Source organism: Hemicordylus capensis, chromosome 3 (assembly GCF_027244095.1).
Source record: "Hemicordylus capensis ecotype Gifberg chromosome 3, rHemCap1.1.pri, whole genome shotgun sequence".
In the NCBI taxonomy this organism is placed as follows: domain Eukaryota; kingdom Metazoa; phylum Chordata; class Lepidosauria; order Squamata; family Cordylidae; genus Hemicordylus; species Hemicordylus capensis.
In genome coordinates, this window is record NC_069659.1 from 300,034,878 (window position 1) to 300,059,963 (window position 25,086).

Sequence of the window (25,086 nt, forward strand, 5' to 3'; positions counted from 1 at the left end):
CCAGCACTATTCTTTGTTCCGACTGTTAACATTCCCAGCTCAGTGTTTTAGCAGACTTGGTGTATGTGGTACCTCACATCTTTATTCCTTCATTAGAGAGGGATTTATTCAATTGTGTTGGCACAATGTTGTGTCATGAATTCTAAGTTCTGAAATCAGTGTCTGGAGATCATGTAGGTATGCTGCAATATGGACATATTTTGTGCAAAAGTCCATAGCAAGACAGTTGTCAGAAGCTAGACGAGACCCTAGATTTACATCAGACTTTGTCCTGCTGCAGTCACTTCATTTTTATTTAGGGATTTTTAGCTCACCTTTCAGGCCTTAATGGGTGCCCACTCAAAGATAGCTCACCATCACTTCCACCACCAATCAATGCAATGCAATATTTATGTGCCTGCCCAGGCACATACTTTATGTACCTGCCCAGGTAATTTACCTGCACAACTGATACCTTCCCCACCTCTTTCTTTCCTGGGTTGATCCAGAGTACCAGTTTTTTTCACAGTTCAGTGATTTTTAAATAACCACTAGTCAAATCTACAGATAACTTGATTTCCTGGTCAGATTTATTTATGTATGCTTTTCAGCAAAAAAAAAATAATAATAATAATAATACAAAATCTCAAAGTAATTTACACAGAACGAGGAGGAACCCTCTTCCCAAAGGGCTCAGTCATACCACCAATAATCACTGGAGGGATGCTGTGCTGGGGGTGAATATAGTCAGTTGCTTTCCCCCTGCAAAATATACAAAGAACATCACTTTGAATGTTGTTTCAGTTAGCAGATGTGATCAGTTCAGATGATAACATTTTTAGGAAGCCAGATTTTAAAATCATAACTAAATCAAAGTCTTTGGGCATGTGTTTACCCTTTCAGCTGATCCTGTTTCCTATGGATCCTGTTGTACACTGCGAATCATGGAGGGAAGATTGGTCATCTCATCAACCCCATCCCTCTATCAGCTCATCTCCCAGTGAAGTTTCCTGTGGGAGAGCAGTTTTTAAAATCAAGTGTCATATTCCAAGGGGGAGGAGGTGTGTTCCTGGCCCTTTTATACTCCAGAATAGCAGGGTGAGAACAGCCAAAGCCAGCCTCAGAGTAAGCCAGGGGAGGAGGGTACCTCATTATAGGCTTGCCAACTGTCCCGATCTATGCGAGATGCCCCATATTTCAGGGAGGAAATGTGTGTCCCATTCGGGACCACTCTCCCCCCACACTTTGGTGGTGGGCAGCAGTGGCATGCATGGCCAGCATCAGTGCCGCTGCCACCACCTACGGCTCCCAACTCCATCCTCCCCCCCCCAGGTGCAGCACACATGCACATCCAGCAGCAACCCACTCCAAGCCCTGCCCCCTCCCTGGTCTCACATCCTGCTTCCTGCCATGCCTAACATGGCGGCCAAACTGGAGCTGTTCCCTGCAGCTCTCCCTGCCTCACCTGCTCAACCCCACTGCAACCTGACCAGCCTAGAACCATCTCACTTCTGCTCCCTTCAGGAGAAGACAGAAGCCCCAAAGGAAGGACGCTGCACTCTCTGCTGGACTCCAAAGGGCCATGCAGGCAACCAGGTAATGCGGCATCCCAACATCAAGGTCACATCACTTTGTTCAGAATGGATCCTTTAATTCTGGCTCTCAGAAACCTGAAAGCATCCCTACATAGCAACAAAAGTGTTCCAATAAATGCAACAATCTTTCTCACACTGTGAGACAAATAGTACACCAGAGAGCCAGACACCTGTCCTAAAGATATGGAGCCAACATATTTTTCTGGAAGAAGTATGCGTTCTGGGCTACTTCTAGCCAAACACTTTTAGAGAATTGGTTCCCAGTGGATTGCTGTGGTGTATGTCTGCTGCTGGAGTTTTGAACTTTTAAACTTTTGCTTGACAACATACTGTAATTACCATGTTTCCTTCTGCATCTGTGCTGCAGAATCCTCCCTTGTGCGTCAGACACTGTGGCTGGCTTAGTAGATCACAATAACAGCCCTTAGGTAGATATCCCATATGTTAGCTAACTGTTCAGCTGCTAGCAACATGTTCTAACCAATGTGTTGATGCACTAGACAACGCTATCTTAACATAATTATTTTCCTGGGTGTATTCACCAAGATTCTTTAAGTAATCCTTCATCTTTAAAGTTCTTTTAATCACTAACACTTTCAGAATCCTCTCATAATGCCCTTTTTCATAGATAAGATGGCCTGGGAATATTTTTCTCCAGATCCCTTAAGGAATTGTGGCTGGAGATGACTGAATTCATAGTTTAATAGAGGCTGGAGTGTTCTAATGAGCAATAATGCAAGCTGTTGGGATGTGGACTTCATAGAAGGCCTACATCATTAAACAATACAGGCTGCCCACTACCCATTAGGTAACACAATTCACAATGCACAGCTAGGGTTGCCAACTTTCCAGGATTAGCCTAGAGTCTCAAGGAATTGGCATGACTTTCTAGATGACAATTGAAAGCAATCCTGGAAATTTTAATAACTTGATATAGTGGGGCGGGGGAGAGAATGGGAAAAATGAGAAATGATCTATACTCCTTGTATAGATAATTTTTGACTAGTGTCTTTAATTAATTAATTAACAGATCCAGTATGTGTGTCTCTCTGTGTGGTTTAATTTCTCTCCCAACTTCCCTTTATTCTTTTTTCTTCTGCCAGAAGTACTGAAATAGGTATGTGGGTGCAGTAGCGGAGCCAGGCCAATGGCAGCCCATGTTCAGCCACCATAGTGGCCTCGTTCACCCCGCTCCCTACGTCTGATGTCAGACATGGGGGTTAGCCATGCCTCCCATGTCTGATGCCAGACACGGGGGGTGGGGGGACACATGGTCTGACTCCCTAACAGGCCTACACAGCAGGGTTGCCAGAACCTAAGGGGTATACTCATGAGTCAAATGGGCCGTAAGCCAGAATTTGGCTTTTTAAAAGCCAAATCTGGCCACCTAGCTACACAGCCCCATTCAGAAGCTAGATTGGGGTCAGTGCTGCATTCACAGCACGGCCAGATGAGACGCTCCCTGAGGGAGAGTCACTCCGGGCCATGAAGTGAATGCAGAGCTGGACATTTAACTCACGAATGGTGCCACATGGCCCCGCTTGGGAGCTAAACCAGCCCCCCCACCTGATATCAGATGCCGGGGGCATGCTGGGGCCACAAGGCATGGCCCCTGAGGGGCAGCGGCCCAGGTTCTTTGAACCCGGTCACCCAATGGTCGCTATGCCCCTGTGTAGGTGGGTATTCTGGGTTTGCAATAGAAAATATTTATTTATTTTTTATTTAACCTATTTAAATAAAACACGAGCGTCTGGGTGGTTTACAACAAAACAATAAAAACAACAAATAACAAGGTTAAAACGTTACAATAATTTAAAATTTAAAACATTAAAACTTTTAAAAATCATCAAAGTATGGTATTTTATTATTTTTGTTTCATTTAGCATATAAATATGCTAAGTGAAACAAAGATTAAAATGTGTATTGCTTGTTTATGAAATTTATTCCAATAATATGTTAACAACATCAAAAAGGAATCCTGCTGGATCAGATCAAAGACAATATGCTTCAAAGCTTGGCATTCGTTGGTCAATAAGTGCTTCTGGGAAGCCCACCCAAGGGCATGAAGACAATCGCCGCCCTCTTCTGTTGCCCTTCCAGCAACTGTTATTCAGATGTAATATTGCTTCTGAACAGGGAGGTTCCACATACACATTATTACTAATAATCAGTGGCAGACCTCTCCTCTGTGAATTTGTTGAATCCCCCTTCAAGACCATTAGGCTAGTAATAATTGCATCCTGTGGCAGTGAATTCTATACAATAATTATGCACTGTGTGAAGAAATACATTCCTTTTTCTTTCCTGAATCTTTGTCCAATCAATTTCAGTGGATGACCCTGAGTTCTAGTATTATGACAGAGGGAGAACAAAAGAGATGATGATGCAGTGCAGCTGAGATCAGGCAGCAGGTTTTTCTTATTAGTAAGTTGTCATGGTGGTAGAAGAAATAAGGTGCCTAGACTCTGCCTCCAGAGTTTCCTGTTTGAGAGCCTCAGCAACTTACGATGAAATTTTGAAAATGTGATGGTGTTAGCTGTCCACTGGTCCTCAGTTTTCCGTGGGCTTTCAACAGTCAGTGCCTTTGAATGCTTCTGAAAATATCATCCCTAATTGCTTCACAGCTTTAAATGCAATAAATTAAACTGACATGGCAAGAATGTTCAAGTTACACGAATATATGACTACTCTTAATATTTCAAAAACAACAATCTAGCTTGATGAAAGGAGAATAAAAGCGAACAATAATCCTTTTATGTTTTTGTGGAATATTATATGGATTAGGTAAACTAGCTATGATCTGCCCCCAGTTAGTTTCCTTTGATTCTCAACAAGTCCTTTCATGTAGCGGAGATGGTGGAATTGCCAAGAACCTACAAAATATTATATAGTAAGAATGATGTTGAATAGATGTGCAAGTTGACTAGAATAGTACAAATCAGGTTCTTAATTTAGTGGCTGATCCCACAAACACATTGATAGGCCCATGTATAATAAGCCTGTGCTCATTCAGAAAATCTGGACTTGAATTCGACCCAATCCTAATTTGACAATATCAGATCCAGATTCTATGGGTTCTAGTGATATCAGATTGGATTTGGAATTCAAATTTGAAACTTGCCACAAATGTGGGGAAGGAGCTAGGGGCCTCCTGTAGACAACTGGTGATTTTTAGCACACACACACCTGCCCATTTCTCCATTCATCTCTAGGGGGCAAATCCTATTCTATTTTGCTAATTCTGAAGTATTTCTGAAATTAATTTTGATATTTTGGAATTAATTCCAACTTTACTGATCAAATATTTAAAAACAGGGGAAAAAATCAGATTCAGATTTTACCAACTTTTACTGATTTTGGCCAATTTCAGATAAAATCCGAATGTTTGAATCTGAATTTGCACAGGCCTAATCCTTAACACAGCTGTAAAGTCTTATGTAGTCTGTGGATGACTAGGAAATGTTTCTGTGACTACAGTTAATATAAGCAGGTACTCAACAGAGCATATTTTGGAACAGCTAATTTGGTTTTCAACAAAGTTCCTCAAAAGATAATGTCAGTATCAATATGTCAGTATGTATCTCTTTTTCTCATTAAAATTCTATCACACACATCGTATCACACTGAGTTCACTCTTTCAACATTTCAACATACAATTGTATATACACACACACACACACACACACACACACACTTTACATACAGCTAAAGCAATACTGGCTGCAGTAAATTCATATAACTATTATTTAAAAATAACTGAGGGCAGCTTCACACGATCACCTGGCAGTCCGGTTTCTGATAGTAATTTCTTCTAAACCCACCAACCACTAGTTTCCAAGCCCTCCACCCATCTTTTGTACAACATTCTTCAGCCAACTCCAAATCTCAGTTACAGAAGTTGGGTGGAGGGCTCAGGAACTAGTGATTGGTGGGTTGGATGACACACCCGTGGGGAGTGTGCACTCCCTGGGATCCAGAATTTCCGGTGATGGTGCAAAGCCCCCCTGAGTGTCACTGTGATGCTGCTTTGTGGCAGGTACTCTTCCTCATCATATTCAAATGAACCAATTATTCTGGGCAGTCTCCTATATGCAGATTATTTATTTATTTATTTATTTATTTATTTATTTATTTATTTAACATGTTTTTATATTACCCAAAACCTACGTCTCTGGGCGGTTTATAACAAAATAAAAACAGAAAGTAAAACATTAGTTAAAACAAAAGCAAAAAATTTAAAACATTACAACAATTTAAAAAATTTTAAACAATATTTTATAACAGCATTAAAACAATCAAAACAGTATCAGTTAAAAGCCTGGGTGGACAGATGTATCTTTAAAGACTTTTAAAAAGCTGTCAGAGATGGGGAGGCTCGAGGGAGCACATTCCAAAGCCTCAGAGCAGCAGCAGAGAAGGCCAGTCTCTGAGTGACCACCAGACGAGCTGGTGGCAAATGCAGACGGACCTCTCCAGATTATTTCAGTGGGTGGTGGGGTTCATAACGAAGAAGACGTTCTCTTAAATACCCAGGGCCCAAGCTGTTTAGGACTTTATAGGTTATAACACCTTGTATTTTGCCTGGAAACATATTGGCAGCCAGTGTAGCTCCTTCAATACAGGAGTTATATGGTCTCTCTGAGATGATCCAGAGACCAACCTGACTGCTGCATTCTGGACCAACTGTAGTTTCCGGACTACATACAAGGGCAGCCCATGTCTTTGAATTAGCAACCATTAGACAACTGTGGATTGCCCACAAAACAAATCAATTCTTTACTTGTTCTTGTTCAATTCTTTACTTGTTCTATCACTTGGTTGCAAAAAGAATTTTTTCTTCATTCTTTGAATGAAGTATACTGTATCCCACAGATCAAGTTATGGCAAGCAGGATTGGCTTCACAAGCTATGTTTAAGTTGTCCCTGAATCTGCATCACTCTGTATTTCTGGCCAGTCAACTTTATGAAATACATGGATGTGTTCTCTTTTGAATGTTGGTACCCATAAAGTTCACCATCAGCCACACTGGTTCTCTGCATTCTACCAAAAAGGTTTGCCTGTTCCTTTCTGAGTTGTGCTGCATCCTTATTTATAGGATGCTCCTAGCATGATCTAGACATTGGGAAAAGGAGCATCCTAGTGCTGTGCACATACACCTCCTCTTCAGTTTTTCCCTTTTGTCACATTGAGGCTTTGCCTAGGGATATTCTAGTATATATTTATAGCATACTTGTAGGTGAGGCCTGTTGTTGACCTATCAAAGTCATTATGTGTGGTTTACACTTTTAGGAAAGTTCAAGAAATTATTATTATTATTATTATTATTATTATTATTTTGCATTTATATCCCGCTCTTCCTCCAAGGAGCCCAATTAAATATATGCATAGGGTTTTTGCAAAAGAACAGTTTGAAATGTGTAATTAAATATATTAAATTAAATATATGTAATAGAGTGCTTGCAAAAGAACAGTTTGAAATGTGTAGGATTTTAACTTCAAACATTATTCATTTTATTGAATAATTACCATATATGGTACTTTTGAATCATAGTAAATTTGAATCTGAGAAAGATCTAATTATCTTGGGCATTATGTCATTTTGGAATAATTGATCTGATTATTGAGTGCTAAAAATATGTTGAGAACAATTACAGTTAAAGTATGATGGTTATATTCAGAATTTCTTCTTTAAAAACCCCAAAAACTTTCACCCAAGAATATTTCAGTGTAAAAACGTGGCAGGACTGTTCATGCAAATTTTAGTCTCTGCAGGTAATCAGGAAGTATGATATTCAGAATGTCTTCTAAAAAACACCAAAAATTATTGAAGCTTTCAGCAGGCATACTCCAGTGTAAAAAGTACTGTATTCCGCTAATTTCAGTAGCAGGATTTGTGGTATCACAGAAAATTTGGAATCTGTGGGTCATCAGGAAGTATGACTTTATTTCCAACCAACCAACCAACCAACCAACCAACCAACTCTTCAAAATATGTAATAGATATTTAGTTGAGGGAAATCTCATTTTTTATTTAAAAATGCTATCCTAGCATGAAATCTAAGTTAAGACTTGAATCACAGGCTTTAAAAGAATGGCTTACAATGCTATGCTATTTTTCTATGATGGTGAAGAATTTACAGTATGTAAAATAAACCTTATATGGGAAAAAATCATCAGTTACCATGTAAATTAAAAAACACAAAAAGGTTTTGTGAAAATGTCTCAGCTTGTGCAGGTAGCCCATGTCAGTTGTGACAATCACTTGGTGCTATCAGACATTGCTCCTGAGTGGTCCTTTTCTTTGTTGTAAATATGGATATAAGTGCCTTTATTATGGTGTGCATTTCCTTAGAATTTATTGGTTATTATTCTGTAATTGAATATGCCCCCAGTTTGTTCCAAGTGACATTTTTGTCACAAATCCCACCCTAAGTATGTATACTTGATGTGCAGAAATTTTTTCCTAAGTATTTGGCAAGATGATACAGACAACCAGGTTTCCTAGAATGAGAGAGCTTGTCTGTATGTATGAGTGTTTTATCATACCAGGAATAAAACATTTGCTTTTGATCATCAGTTACTAGAGCAGATAAAGTTGAAACCTAAATGATTAATTTTCATAATACTGTCTTGAAAACTGCATTGTAGACACTGTCTGAAATTCCGTGTCATGATAGCAGAGATTCAACGGTTGCTGAATGCTTTGTAAGATGTAGGATGGAGCTGACATATATGCTGACATGGTATGGATTGTTTGACATTAATTTAGAAGCTGTCAGTCAGAAGGGTATATTGACACAAAATCAGACATTACATCCTCTATGTGGCTCCATAACCAGGAACTCTCAGACAGCTCCGTGTGGAACAATTTGCTGTCTAAATTATCCATATGCCTCATTCAAAGAAAAATCCAAAGATAAGTGTTCATTGCCTAGATCAAAACTTATCAAAATACAATGGGTAGGGATATTTACTCCAACTTTGATTTTTGAGCAGAAAATAGCCATATCAGAGCGGTAGGCATTTTTCTTGAAAAACACTTTGATTGTGTATTAAGTTACGTTTTTTCAATCCTATCTGGCCAGACAGTTTTCTGAAATAAGTGACTTTGGCTTTGTTTTGTCTTTTTCATTTTGAGAATGCTGGTGTGCTTTCCTTGTTTTCCCTTGCTGCTGCTGCTGCTTCTTATTTTCCCTTCCAGAATTAGCTACACTGATGGTCCCAGCCAATTGTGGATTGTCTTGGATGATTTCATGGTGCTGTGTAGCCAATAAGCTCTGGCAGCACTGGTCACTCATTGAGGTCATTCATACAATCAAAGGAGCTATTCACATGACAATTTGGGAAGGTGGGTGGTGGTGGTGGTGGGAAGACTGGGAAACCTTCCCTTCCCTCAGAACAATCCTTTGGACATTGCTGGGAGTGCGGACCATGCTTCCAGATGAGCAGCACTGCACCTCAGAAGTTTTTTCTGAGGTGTGAATTCTCATTCTATCATAGCAAATGAATTTTTTTCAATTAAACAACTCTCATGACCCCACTTTCACTTTTTCACACTCTCAATTACTATGAATATGAGGAAGTAGTCAATTTAGCACACTTCACCTTATGAAGACAAACCTCAGAAATTCACCAAAATTCACTCCTCTGCCCAATCACTCTGAAATTGGGGATGGGTGGTAGCCTCCACCCATTAGGCACTATCTACCAGCCCCCCCCACTCCTTTGGGGCAGATCCACTTTCTGCCCCCAATCTGCCCCAAGACACCAAAACTTCAAAAATTCCCAAAAAACCAGCCCTCTGCCCAATCCCCCTGAAATTGGGGTGGTAGCCTCCACCCATTAGGCACTACCACCCCACCCCACTCTTTTGGGGCAGATCCACTTTCTGCCCCCAAACTTCCCCAAAGTCACTAAAACTTCAAAAATTCCCCAAAAATCAGCCCTTTGCCCAATTCCCCTGAAATTGGGGTGGTAGACTCCACCCATTGGGCAATACCACCCCACCCCAAAATTTTGCCCCTGGGCCCCTTTTTAACCCCCCTAATCGATTCAGATTCGGATTAAATCAGAATCTGAACCGAATCAAGGGTGATTCGGGTGGCCCATATTCTGGCACAAAACAGAACAGGGGTGATTCGGTTCGGGTCCCGAACCGAATCACTGAATACCCGAATTGCACACCCCTAGTCCCAGCCTCCAGGTATTGCCCAATGCACCACATGCTGAGATTCCTTGAACTGTGGGCAGTCCGAGGAGATACACAATCCCAGCAGCTGGGTTAAGGGAGTTCTTGCTCCCTTAACCTTGGCTAAGAGCCTGGCTTAAAAGTGTGGTTTGGCTGGGTGGGAATGCCAGGATTTGTGCAGATCCCGGCAGTCCACATGAGCAGCCTAGGCCAGGCTCGGATGCTCATGAGAATAGCTTCAAAAACTGTGCTCTACCCTGGTTTGGGAGCTGTGTGTGCTCCCAATTTTTGGTTTTGTAGAAGCAAGTTAGCAGGAAATCCTGGGTAGCTTTTCCTCCTACTTTGCTTCCACACAACCAAAAATTGGGGAGCACACACAGCTCACAAACGCCTGTAGAACACAGTTTTTGATTCTGCGAATGACCTAAATGAATTAAAATGTGGACAATCACGTGTGAAGGCTGCTGTGTACTACTTATTTAAGAGGCAAGCTCAGAAAGCCTTTGGCTGATACAGACCATGTATCAAACTAGAAGCTGAAATAGTTTCCGTTTTGTAGTAGAGGCCTGTTTGAGTGTTTGGTTCTATGTGATCTTCTCAGGGCCTGTACAGTCCTAGGTCCAGATAGGCAGGCCTCCAATAAGTTGTTTGCATCACCAATCTGAGTTTTTTTGCCTTGGCCTTTCTGGTATTTTGTAAGCAATAAATAGTTAAGTTATTAGAAGTAGTCTAGAGTGTGCTGCTGTTCTCATATACGTAAAAGGACAAATTGCCTCTGGAAGAAATGAATGATCTGCTGGATGTGCCTATATTCTTCATGTATATATGGAATAATTTACTGTTGTCTGAACAAGTCCTTATTTATTTATTTAAAACATTTATACCCCACCCCTCCAGTACACTATATAAATATGATACAATACATACATACATACATACATATTTTGTTTTATTGCATGTAGAATTTGCCAAGAGCCTGACTACTTTGTATTAGGTTTTTATACAGTGTTAATTATTGTTTATTGTATTTTTTTTGTCATTGACTGTAATAAAGAATCTATCTATCTATCTATCTATCTATCTATCTATCTATGCAAAGGTAAAGGTAAAGTGTGCCATCGAGTCAATGTCGACTCCTGGCAACCACAGAGCCCTGTGGTTGTCATTGGTAGAATACAGGAGGGGTTTACCATTGCATCCTCCTGCGCAGTGTGAGATGATGCCTTTCAGCATCTTCCTATATCGCTGCTGCCCGATATAGGTGTTTGGGAAACATACCAGCGGGGATTTGAACCGGCAACCTCTGGCTTGCTAGCCAAGTTATTTTTCCACTGCGCCATTAGGTGGACAGCCTATATTTTCCAGGAGCTACACATGGCTGTGTAGTGGATCTATGTGGGTTATGCCATGTAGCCTCCAGGAACTAGGTGCACTGAATGAAAGTACCTACTTATCTCACAAAGGCAAAATATGACATGCTTACTTGCATCACTGTTTCTTTTGTTTCTGATTAAGGAAGCCTAACGTCAGGACTTTGGCTAATAGGTAGGACTTTATATACATACATACTTGCCTATTGTAAAGAGACTGCAGATCTAATACTAAATTTGATTGATTGATTAAGTGCCGTCAAGTCAGTGTTGATTCTTACTGACCACATATGATCTGTCTTCAACTTGGCCTTTAAGGTTTCTCAGTGGTGCATTCATTGTTGTCATAATTGAGTCCATCCACTTTGCTGCTGGTTGTCCTCTTTTTCTCTTTTCTTCAACTTTCCCCAGCATTATGGACTTCTCAAGGGAGCTGGGTTTTCACATAATGTGTCCAAAAGTATGATTGTTTGTCTGTTTTCCTGGCTGTCCATGGTATCTTCTCCAGCACCAAAGTTCAAAGGCGTCAATATTTTTTCTATCTTGCTCCTTCAAAGTGCAGCTTTCGCATCCACAGATTTTCACAGGAAAAACCATTGTCTGAACAATTCTAATCTTTGTAGGTATAGACACATCACGACATCTAAATATCCTTTCTAAGGCCTTCATTGCAACCCTACCAAGTGCTAGTCCGTGGCATATTTCTTGACTGCTGGATCCTTTACTTTTAATGGTCGATCATAAAAGGCAGAAGCTATCCACCATTTCAATGTCTCCATTATCAATTCTGAGGCTGCTTGCTGTCCTCATTGTCATTAGTTTAGTCTTCTTTACATTTAGTCATAGTCCCATTTTTTTCACTGTGCTCTCTGACTTTCATTACTAGAGCTTGCAGATCACCCACATTCTCAGCTATCAGAGTGGTGTCATCAGCATAGCACAAGTTATTGATGTTTCTTCCTCCAACTTTAAAACCACACTCATCTTCTTCCAATCCAGCTTCTCTCCGTATATGTTCAGCATATAAGTTGAATAAATAAGGAGAAGGGATACAGCTTTGCCTTACTCCTTTGCTGATCTGGAACCATTCTGTTTAACCATGTTCCATCTGGACTGAGGCTTCCTGTCCTGTGTATAGGTTTCTCATGAGAACAATGAGGTGTTCTGGGATGTCCATTTGCCTATGGATATTCCACGACTTGCCATGGTCAACACAATCAAAGGCCTTTCTGTAGTTAATAAAGCACATATTGACTTCTTTTTGGTATTCTTTGGCTTTCTCAATTATCCAGTGTGAATCAGCAGTGATGTCTCTTGTTCCTTGGCATTTTCTGAAACCAGCTCGAACATCCGGCATTTCCTTTTCCACATAGGGCTCTAATCTGCATTGTATGATTGCATTATTACTAAATTTTGTGTTTTACAAAATAAAATTTAAGTTTGGAAATTGTATATAATTGTATATTATAAACAATTGTCTATAATATTTCTGTTTTCTATTTCTCCATGTCAACGTCATCAGGAGAAGGCATAACCTCCCTAAATGCCTGCCTGGAGGCAGTGACGGGCTGGATGAGAGGTAACAAGCTGAGACTGAATCCAGATAAGATGGAGGTACTTATTGTGCGAGGTCGGAACTCGGGAGATGATTTTGATCTGCCTGTTCTGGATGGGGTCACACTTCCCCAGAAGGAACAGGCACGCAGTCTGGGGGTGCTTCTGGACACAAAACTCTCCCTGGTGTCCCAGGTTGAGTCCGTGGCCAGAGGTGCCTTTTATCAGCTTCGGCTGATATGCCAGCTGCGTTCATTTCTTGAGATAAATGACCTCAGAACAGTAGTACATCTGCTGGTCACCTCCAGACTTGACTACTGCAATACACTCTATGTGGGGCTGCCTTTGTACGTAGTCTGGAAACTGCAGTTAGTCCAGAATGCAGCGGCCAGATTGGTCTCTGGGTTATCTCGGAGAGACCATATCACTCCTATCGTAAAACATCTACACTGGCTGCCGGTAAGTTTCCGGGCAGAGTACAAGGTTTTGGTTATAACCTATAAAGCCCTAAACAGCTTGGGCCCTGGTTATTTAAGAGAATATCTTCTTTGCTATGAACCACACCGCCCATTGAGATCATCTGGAGAGGTTTGTCTGCAGTTGCCACTGGCTCGTCTGGTAGCTACTCGGGGATGGGCCTTCTCCATTGCTGCCCCAAGACTTTGGAACACACTTCTTGTTGAAATAAGAGCCTCCTCATCTCTTACAACTTTTAAAAGGGCAGTCAAGACGCATTTGTTCACCCAGGCTTTTAATTAGATGCTGTTTTAATTGTGTTTTAATAGTTTTAACTTTTTAATTTTAATTGTTGAAATGTTTTAATCTTTTATTGGCTGTTTTTATTGTTTTGTAAACCGCCCAGAGAGCTTGCATTTTGGGCGGTATATAAATTTATTGAAGAAAATAAATAAATAAAATAATTATAATTGTAAATATACAATTGTAAATAAGGCTTACACAATTTATGTGTTTCTGCATGATATTGAGATGTTCTTGATATACCAGGACCAAAAGTTTGATAGACTGGCATATATGATTAAATAGCAGTGTCTGAGAATATGCCAGTACTGCACTGCCCTTTCTATAATTCCATGTTGCATGGTTGAATATGCAGCTGACATATCTTGGCAGCGAATCTAATCTTTTAGCCCAAGACAAACAGATAAAACACCAGGATTTTATTCTGTATTTTTATTTAAGCCTAGATGTTGAATTGTGTTGTACCTTTCTTAAGGAAATCCCCCCCACTCCCAAATTTCTCATTGAAGACAGAAAGGAGGATTGTTGTGAGACTCCTGTCTGGATCAGACAGAGATGTTTCTGTCTTTGCTGAGATTGCCTAAGTTCTCTGTGTTGCATTTTATACACAGTCTGTCTGAATGTGATTACTTTTCTTAAAGATCAGTTCTTAGTGAATTATGTTCCCAAGATCCTGCTTCTATTACATTACCACAGGGAGATTTGCCTCTCTGAGTCAAAGAAAGTCTGGTTAGAAGGACCTCAGCTTAAGAGTATCTAGCAATTAGTGACAGTTACTAATTGTATTTGTAGAGCAAACATCTTGGAAAATGTGGCATGTTACACTTCTACTGTTAATCTTTTGCTTTTGTTACATTTGCTCCTGGTTTATAGGCCTCAGAGGAGGATAAATGATCAAGGCATGCACTTTTATTGTTGATTGTCTGTGGAACGATACACATACTCAGCACTAAACAAAAGTTATTTTTCATGGAGAGTAGAGTGTTCAGACTTTTCAAGGTCAGGAGGCTTCAAGAAAGAGGGCGTGCAATTGTATCTGGCTCATTACTGCCAACTTTCCTCTTTTTAACTAAAATTGCACATTGAGATAGCCTGGGGTGAGGTCCTCAGCAGCTTAAGATGCCTGAAGGAAGAGCTTATGTTGAAGCAATTCTATTAGCATCTTTGTTTTCAGCACAGTTCAGAAATAGGAAGTAGAATAAATCCTCCTCTCCAGTTTCCTGAATCTTGGATAAAGACATGGGATGTGTGTGTGTGTGTGCACACGTGCGCGCACACCCAACACACACACTCAGGAAGCATTCGATAAAATAGAGTGAAGAAGCGTCCTCTTTTTAAGTGGAAATCTCTCATAAGAATATTGGATGAATCCCACTAAAGAAAGCTTATAGCTGAAATGCATTGGGCACATCTGTGCATGTTAATAAAGATGTTTGTCTATATTTCTGAGCATCTTAAGACTGGGGCTTTCTGACTGGCCATTGAGTCTTGGATAACAAAATTCCTAGTTATCCAAACTCACTTTATGTCCCACATTCCCATGTTAAACTCTATACAAACAGTTCAGCTGCTCATATTATACAAATGTTTTAGATATCTCCCTCCTTCAATGATGCTCAGACACTTGGGATGGAGTAAATATAGTAACAGGATGAGTCGACTCTCATGATGATGTAATACAGCTAATTTATGTCCCAGAGAAGTACTAATTCATGATACAGTTGTTTATAGGTACACTGAGGGGGTGAGGTGGGGTGGAATCACAGTTAAAACTAGAGCCTCTTAAGGATAAACATATGGTACACTAATTACATTAATGAATGGGCAGATATTTCCAGGCTTTCATTGAATAAGGACTGTTATTTTGTGTATGCTGAGCATGATAAACATTTTCTAAATAGTAATATCATAATAAGGGATGCAGTGATGTGTATGCTTTTTGGGTCAGCCACTGCATCTTCATTAGACGTATATACGTTGTTTGCATAATGAAGCCTTGATTCACGACTCTTGTCCCTCGGCAATTCTGTTATACAAATAATAGTCTCAACTAGAGTTGTTGCTGCAGTGCAAGTTCATTTATCAAGATGGCCTGGGGTATAATAAAAACCTCCAGATTATAAGAATTTCAGATAGGAATTAAATGTATATTGTTGCTTATTTATTACATTTGTATCCCTCTCCAAGGAGCTCAGGGCAGCTTACACAGAATTGTTCCATTTACAGATAACTGTTTCTCCATAACATCTCTGTGTGGTATGGCAAAGTAAAACAGAGTTGCCAAAAGCTACTTGTGAAATGAGTAGCTGGGGTAGGATTTGAACCCAGGCCTCAGTCCATCTGACACTCTTATCCACTAAAACCTATTCATTAGCAAAGCTATGCACACAGAGATTTATATTGACCCAGGTCTGCATGGAAGACAATGCAACTGACTCGCTATGGAAAATAATCCTCTGCAATTCTTTTTATGCAAGTCTCATTGAAATAAATGGGAGATTTGCAGGAACATGCCCATAGGGATTTTGCTCTAGGTGTTTTAATTAACTGCGGTTCTTTTAAAATGATTGCATACTTCACTGTAATGCATTTTTGAACAGGGTTTGTAGAGAAATTCCACAGTTATAGCCAGAACGATTCTTTAAAATGTTGGGGAAAGCTAAGAAACCCCACTGTTTGTCAAACTTTGACAAGCAAAAATAGCTAACATTTGTTCCTTTCAGAAATACAGCCATCAATATCCCTTCCTTTCTCCCTTAAGCTGGTCCCATTTCAAGCAAAAAGGAAAGTTTCTTCAAGGAGACTTGAGAAGCCTTAGCCTTTTGTAAAATTTGAACACTAGGGCAATGTCAAAGAAAAATGAAAAACAACAACAACAAACAACCTATATTGCCAAAGTAGATATTAGATAGTGCCTAGTGCCAAATATCTGCTTTCTGAATCCCCCAAAGATAGCTCCATTCAGTTGGAAGGTTGTATCACTGATTAATTAAACACAAAGGATGCCTTGAGAGGGTTTTTTCCCCCTTCATACCACGTGATTGCCCTTTGCTTTTGTGTATTTTTCGCCTCCCGGTATTTGATTTTAAATCTGATGAGGAAAGTAGGAAAATTGATATACAATGGTCCTGAATTATTTGCTCAAATCTTTCTGTATTTAAATTAGGTTATTTGAATAAAAATATTTTATTCAAAGTTGTACACAATTGTTTAGATATCAGTAATACATTTAGAAAATATTAACCAACTGGCCAACATCCAGACAACCTTCCAGCAACTCCAGATTTTTCTGTTGGATGAAGGCAGGGAGCTTTCACATATATGCTGATGAGATCTGAGCTGTCAGTAACTGAACAGGAGAGAGATCTTGGAGTTGTGGTGGACAGCTCATTGAAAACATCAACTCAGTGCACGACAGTGATAAAAGAGCAAATTCCATGTTAGAGATCATTAGGAAGGGGATTGAAAATTTAAAAAATGCTAATATTATAATGCTCTTATACAAGTCTGTGGTGCGGCCATATTTGGATTACTACATACAGTTCTGGTCCTCACATCTAAAGAAGGGCATTGTAGAACTGGAAAAGGTGCAGAAGAGGGCAACCAAGATGATCAGGAGCCTGGAGCACCTTTCATATGAGGCAAGGCTACAGCAATGCATCTGGAGCTCTTTAGTTTGGAAAAGGGGCAACTATGGGGAGACATGATAGAGGTGTATAAGATTATGCATGGAATAGAGAGAGGGAACAGAGACATTTTTCTCCTTCTCTCACAACACTAGAACCATGGGTCACACCATGAAACTGAAGCTTGTGAAATTTAGGACCAACAAAAGAAAGTACTTTTTCACACAGCATGTAATTAATCTATGGAATTCTTTGCCATGGGATGTGGTGATGGCCACTAGCTTGGATGGCTTTAAAAGGGACTTAGAGAAATGGTGGCTGTAGGCCACCTCCAGCCTCAGAGGCAAGATTTATCTCAATACCAATTGCAGGGGAGCAACAGCAGGAGAGAGGGCATGCCCTCACGTCTTGCCTGTGGGCTTCTCAGAGGCATCTGGTGGACTGTGTGTGAAACAGGAGGCTGGACTAGATATCCAGCAGGGTAGAGGGGGCAGTGCTGTCATCATACTGCCTGTCCAAGACTCTGCAGGTTGCTATCCCTTGCATCAAATCATTGCACTGCAGCACCTCCTTTATCCTTTGAGGCTCTAGGCAAGCCTCACCATATGGGATCATCCCTTGGCTTTCCCCTGTAACAGGAAGGCTAAAAGGTTTCCTACCTGACGTAGACCTTGCCTCAGTATCAAGGTCTCCTTGTTCTGGTGCTTCTCCTGGCTACCAGCTTGTCTTCTGCTGCCTGATGGCCTGACTGTAGCCCGCTGGCCTGATCCCCGAACCCTAACAGATTGCCTGACTCTCCCAGTCCTGGATATGTGCCCCCTAGTGACTGCTGCCTATGGCTCAGCTCCTGACTGATGTGATTTTTTCTGATCTCCTTTTCTCTCTGAGAATTCCCCAACCTAAGAGCAGCTGCAGAGAGAAGAGGAGAATGCCCCAAATCACCCTTTCTCCTTCATGCATGCAATAGAAAAACATTTTGTGCGGGTGGAGGTATTTATTATCTCGGCCATTGCATTTGCTTCATTGGGAAGGTGAAGGAGATATTTCAGTGAATCCCTGGATGGAGGAAAGATGAATGTCAACAAATTAATGAATTAACAGAAGAGCAAGAAAGAAGAGGTATGAAAAGGATCCACACAGTGTGAAACAGCTGAATTATCATGCTTCTTACTTATTTCTCACAAAGGTGGATCTAAGACAACTTTGATCACATTATCACAGAAGCATGGGATGTGTTTGGGATTTAAAGGAAAATGTCAGCAAGCCTGTTTTTAGCATCAGGCAGCTTACTGTACTAAACTAAACCATGAACGATTAAATCTTTAAAAATGTGCCATTGAGTCGGTGTCAACTCCTGGCAAACACAGAGCTTGTAGTTTTCTTTGGTAGAATACAGGAGGGGTTTACCATTGCCATCTCCTGTGCTGTATGAGAGGATGCCTCTCCGCATCTTCCTATATCACTACAGCCTGATATAGGTGTTTCCCATAGTCTGGGAAACATCCCAGCGGGGATTGAACCAGCAACATCTTGCTCCCTAGGGAAGTTACTTCCCTGCTGTGCCATTAGGTGGTTTAATAGCTAAGAATTTATCACCTACATAAAAGTTTCCATATAAAGAAATGAAAATAAAACAAATGGATATATTTCATAAAGGTGGTTCTGTTGCTCTGCTAAAGCAAAAACAACAGCAAAAACAACAGCAAAAACACAGAATTCTCTTGTTTTCCCAGTGGATATATTTATCAGTTCAATGGGAGCCCAATGATAGATACAAGCAGAATGGAATCCCCCAGATTCAGTGGCTTATTCAGCTATAGCTAGCCAAGCTATTCCTTGTACAAAATATGAAGGGCTGAATCAAACATTAGTGATCTCCCAGAAGTATCACTGGGCAATTTCCCCCTGTTTTCTTGCTCCACATGGAAGTAAATTTCCCTGATTTCTCAGGTTGAGGCAGTGGCAGTAGTCAGTGGCCTGACTACTGCAATGCACTCTACACTGAGCTTCCTTTGTATATAGTTCGGAAACTGCATTAATACAGAATGCAGCAGCCAGGTTGGTCTCCAGGGTTGCCCAAAGAGATCATATTGCACTCATTTTAAAAGAACTACAAGGGCTGCCAATAAGTTTCCGGGAGAAATACAAAGTGCTGGTTATTACCTATAAAGCTCTGAACAGCTTGGGTCCGAGGTATTTAAGAGAACGCCTTCTTCTTCATCAACCCCACCTCCTGTTAAGATCATCTGGGGAAGTCTGGTTGTGGTTACCACCAGCTCGGTTGGTGGCCACTCAAAACCAGGCTTTTTCGAGAACTGTCCCGGGACTCTGGAATGCACTTCCTAATGAGAGTTTCCCCTTCTCTGAATGTTTTTAAGGAAAACGTAAAAACATACCTGTTTGGTCTGGCTCTTAGTTTATAGTTTTAAAGCTTTGATTTTTAGAGTTTTTATTGTATTTTAAATAGTTTTAATTTTGTTAATGTTTAAATGGTCTTTATATTGGGAAGCGCCCAGGTAGTTTTCTCTCTCTATAGGACAGTATACAAATGTACTAAACAAACAAACAAACAAATGAATGAATGAATGTGTTCATGTAAATGCATAGTTTCCCATGCTATTGCAGCACTTCCCTGGGGTCTGCTGTACTGGTGTACACAGATACAACAGATGTATATAGTAGGAACCTTGTAGACACTCTTGGAGAAAACTGACTATATAGATCCATTTCAGTCAGGCTTCTGGCCTGGCTTTGGAACAGAAACTGCTTTGGTCACCCTGTGGGATGACTTATGTAGAGAGAAACAGGGGGAGTGCAACCCTGTTAATTCTCTTGGATCTCTCAGAAGTTTTCGATACCATTGACCATGGTATCCTTTTGGACAAGCTGGCTGAGTTGGGTGTGAGAGGCACTGCATGGAGGTGGTTCCATTCCTACCTCAAGGCCCATTCCCAAAAGGTAGTGCTGGGGGACTACTGCGCAACCCCTTGGTAGTTATGCTATGGGGTTCTGCAAAGTCCCATTCTTTCCCCTATGCTGTTTAACATCTACATGAAGCTGCTGGGAGAGGTCATCAGGAGATTTGGCTTGAGGTGTCATCAATATGCAGATGACACTCAGTTGTGTCTCTCTTTTTCATCAGATGTAGGTGAAGTGGTGACTGTCCCGAATCTTTGCTTGGATGCAGTAATGGACTGGATAAGGGTGAATAAGCTGAGACTCAATCCAGACAAGACTGAAGTATTGTTGGTTGGTGGTTTCTCTGCCTGGGTTAATGATGTTCAGCCTGTTCTAGATGGGGTTGCAGGACCAGGTTTGCAGTCTGGGAGTGCTCATCGATCCAGCATTGTCACGAGAGGCTCAAGTGGCCTCTGTGGCTTGGAGCACCTTTTATCAGCTTTGGCTGATACACCAACTGCAACCTTACCTGGACAGAGATAGCTTGGCCACACTTACTCACACTCTGGTAACCTCTTGCTTAGATTACAGCAAATGCATTATACGTGGGGCTGCCTTTGAAAACAGTCCGAAAACTGCAGCTGGTACATAATAGAACTGCAAAATTATTAACTGGGACTGCACATTTTGATCATATTACACCAGTGCTTAATGTGTGGATCCCAGTCTGTTTCCCAATTCAAAGTGCTGGTTTTAACCTTTAAAGCCCTGAATGGCTTGAGACTGGGTTACCTGAGAGAGTGCCCTGCCCCATATATCCCCACCCGTAAGAACATAAGAACAGCCCTGCTGGATCAGGCCCAAGGCCCATCTAGTCCAGCATCCTGTTTCATACAGTGGCCCACCAGATGCCTCTGGAAGCCACAGGCAGGAGTTGAGGGCGTGCCCTTTCACCTGCCATTACTCCCCTGCAACTGGTACTCAGCGGCGTCCTGCCTTTGAGGCTGGAGGTGGCCCACAGCCCTCTGACTAGTAGCCATTGATAGACCTCTCCTCCATGAAGTTATCCAAACCCCTCTTAAAGCCATCCAGGTTGTTGGCTGTCACCACATCCTGTGGCAGACATTTCCACAAGTGGATCGCACGTTGTGTGAAACAATACTTCCGTTTGTTGGTCCTAGACCTCCTGGCAATCAATTTCATGGAGTGACCCCTGGTTCTAGTGTTAGGTGAGAGGGAAAAGAATTTCTCTCTCTCCACTTTCTCCACACCATGCATGATTTTATAGACCTCTAACATGTCTGCCCGCAGTCATCTTTTTTCTAAACTAAAAAGCCCCAGGTGTTGTAGTCTTGCCTCATAAGAAAGGTGCTCTAGGCCCCTGATCATCTTGGTTGCCCTCTTGTGTAGCTTTTCCAGTTCTACAATGTCCTTTTTAAGATGTGGTGACCAGAATTGTGCGCAGTACTCCAAGTGTGGCCGCACCATAGTTTTGTATAATGGCATTATAATATTAGCAGTTTTATTTTCAATCCCCTTCCTAATGATCCCTAGCATGGAATTGGCCTTTTTAACAGCTTTTTAACTTTGAGTTGACACTTTCAATGAGCTGTCCACCACGACCCCAAGATCCTTCTCCTGGTCAATCACCAACAAACAGCTCAGATCCCATCAGCATATACTTGAAGTTGGGGTTTTCTCGTCCCAATGTGCACCACCTTACACTTGCTAACACTGAACCGCATTTGCCATTTTGTCGCCCACTCCCCCAGTCTGGAGAGATCCTTTTGGAGCTCCTCACAATCCGTTTTGGATTTCACTACCCGGAAGAGTTTGGTGTCATCTGCAAATTTGGCAACCTCGCTGCTTACCCTTGCTTCTAGATCATTTGTGAATAAATTAAAAAGCACCGGTCCCAGTACAGATCCCTGGGGGACCCCACTTCTTACTTCCCTCCATTGTGAAAACTCTCCATTTATACCTACCCTTGGTTTCCTGTCTTTCAACCAGTTAGCAATCCACACATGAACTTGTCCTCTTATCCCTTGACCGCTAAGTTTCCTCAGGAGTCTTTGAAGAGGAACTTTGTCAAAAGCTTATTGGAAGTCTAGGTATACTATGTCAACTGGATCACCTTGATCCACACTTGTTGACACTCTCAAAGGCAAGATATACCTTTACAGAAGCCATGCTGGCTCACTCCCAGCAGGGCTTGTTCTTCTAGGTGCTTTACAATTTTATCCTTGAGGATGCTTCCATCCTTAGGCTAAGCAGCCTGTAATTTCCCGGATCGCCCCTGGACCCCTTTTTGAAAATCGGTGTTACATTTGCTACTCTCCAGTCCTCTGGTACAGAGTCCTATTTCAAGGATAAGTTATATATTTTAGCAAGGAGGTCGGCAATTTCACATTTGAGTTCTTTGAGGACTCTTGGATGGATGCCATACGGCCCTGGTTATTTGTTAGCTTTCAGTTTTCCAGACAGTTTAAAACATCATCTCTTGCCACGTCTGTCTTCACGGCAGAGGATACTGAGTATATATATGTTCCTGAACCAGGCTCTTTAGGGATGGAGGCTAGAGAGACTCAGCTCTCTAGCCTCCATCCCTAAAGAGCCTGGTTCAGGAACAGATATATACTCAGTATCCTCTGCCGTGAAGACAGACGCAAAGAACTCATTCAGCTTCTCTGCAACCTCCATATCCTCCTTAATAATCCCTTTCACTCCTTCATTGTCTAATGGTCCAACCGCCTCACTGGCAGGTTTCCTGCTTCTGATGTATTTAAAGAAGTTTTTGTTATTCCCCTTGATACTTTTGGCTAAATGTTCTTCAAACTCTCTTTTTGCCTCCCTTATTGTCACCTTGCATTTCTTTTGCCAGGGTTCGTGTTCATTTATGTTTTCTTCATTTGGACAGGCCTTCCAATTTTGGAAGGAAGTCTTCTTCCCTTTTATGGCTTCCTTGATGGTACCTGTTAGCCATGCTGGCATCCTCCTGGAATTAGTGGTACCTTTCCTTTGTATACCTTTGGGTATACAATCTAACTGGGCTTCTAGTATTGTGGTTTCAAGTAAACTCCATGCACTCTAGAGCGAAGTGACTCTCTTGATTTTCCCTTTCAGCTTTCTTTTCACCATACTCTTCATTTGGGAGAAGTTTCCTCTTCTGGAATTCAAAATGACTGTGTTAGACGTCCTTGGTGATTCTTTCCCCACATGTATGCTGAATTTGATGGCACTATGGTCACTGTTCCCTAAAGGGTCAATGACACTGACATCATGCACCAGGTCCTGGGTGCCACTCAGATTTAGGTCCAAGGTCGCCTTCTCTCTGATTGGTTCTAAGACCAACTGTTCTAGGGCACAGTCATTTAGCGTATCTAGAAATTTGACCTCTTTGTCCTGACCTGACTGTGAATTTACCCAGTCTATGTGTGGGTAATTGAAGTCACTCATGATTACAGCCCTGCCTGTCCTTGACGCCTCCCTGATTTCCTCCTGCAACTCCCAATTAACAGCATTGCTTTTAATTTTGGGTTTTAAAATTGTGTTGATGTTTGTCATCATAACGATCAGGTAGTAACAGGCTTTCCTTTCCTGTAAAGAGTGAACCAGAAGTGTACCCTGTTCTGATTGACAGGCTAGGGATTAGCCACTCAGCTACAGTGGCTGTAGGCTAAAGTGGCTCAGATACAGTGGCTAAAATGGTTTAAACAGGAAAAATCATTAAAAACAGATTCAAAATATTCCTTGGAAGACAAGGATTTACAAAGCCTTTTAAAAACTCATAGGGAGAGAGACTGGTGAAGCTCCTCTGGGAGGGCATTTCAAACATGTAGGACCACTACTGAGAAGGCCCTGGCCCTAACCCACACCAACCAGAACTGTGTCAGAGGCAAGGCTGAGAGTAGAACCTGTGAGGAGGAACAATGGATCCTGGTAAAATCATATGGACGAATGAGGTCTAACAGATGCCCTGGTCCCAAGCTGCATCAAGCTTTGAAGCATCTCACCTGAGATGAGATTCTAAATGCTCCCTTGCCCCACAACCCTGGTGGGTTCCAGCCCCCTTGTAAGCTTCAAAAGAGGTACGGGGATGCTTCTTGCAAGCTCTGCAGGGAGTATGAGAAGAGGTGTTCCTTGCAAAGCTTGGGGTTGCCCCTGGATGATGCCCCAGTAATCTGCTGTCTGAGGTGACTGCCTCATGTATCCTCATGAAAGAAGTGCCCCAGCTTTAAAGATTAAAACTATCACTTTAAATCTGGCAGCCAGTGTGAAGCTACCATAGGATAGGTGTAACATGTCTGTAGGAATGAGCACCCACAAGCATCCTTGAGGAAGCATTCAAAACCAGTTAGTTACTTGTATTATTATCAGGTGTGTAGTTGTAATTGAGCAGATGGGTTCAAGGAACCCAGCCCCCCTGAGGGTCCCCCAGGTCCACCCCTCACTATTTTCTTCATTATCTCCCTCACTCTGATGGGCAACCGGCAAGAGGGGCCATGGGCCTCCTCTCCCCTAGCTACATCCCTGATTATTATATTAAGCATTTCTTCCCCTCCCCTGAAGATTGTTATGTAAGATAGTTGTAGAAGGCTGCTGTATAATATCTTAGCCATACTATACATTCTTAACCTCTTTTTTTCTTCCCAGATATCTTTTCAGCCAGTTAATTGCTATTCTGCTCTCTCAGCTTCCTTCAATTTGTCTTCATTTCTCTCATATTGCTATGCCCATAACTTAATACAGTTTTTGTAGGAGTTCAATGGGAAGAGGCTATCAGCGCTCTGCTTTTATGATGGGATGCCTCTGCTTCTGGAACCTAAAATTACACTGACCTTTTGAGCAACTTCATTGCATTGCAAAGTCACAGATGATTCTGTCTTCCAGTGTAATATCTAAATGTCTCTTAGAATTGCTGTTGAATAACTGTGCAGGGTCTTGTTTCATTAGCCTACTTTGGTTGCTTTGCTTATGTTTAAGCTGGCCATTTCATTTTTGGCTCATAATTACATTTGTTATATTTCTAAATGCATTAGCACTTAACATAGATTCTGCTTTGGAATCATTTAGATATTTTTCTTATTTCCTCTAGAATACTAGCAAAAATGTCAAA

At 41.4% G+C, this 25,086-nt stretch overlaps 1 long non-coding RNA gene across 1 annotated transcript in view; it reads right to left on the reverse strand.

Moving 5' to 3' along the window:
• Positions 1-630: 630 nt before the first annotated feature.
• The window catches only part of LOC128351826 (uncharacterized), a 59,063-nt gene continuing 34,607 nt past the window's right edge, over positions 631-25,086 (reverse strand). Inside the window, exons 4-5 of the long non-coding RNA XR_008320064.1 lie at positions 875-989; positions 631-741 (exon numbers count right to left, since the gene is read on the reverse strand). This is a non-coding gene — a long non-coding RNA (uncharacterized LOC128351826). The remainder of the gene's footprint in view (positions 742-874; positions 990-25,086) is intronic.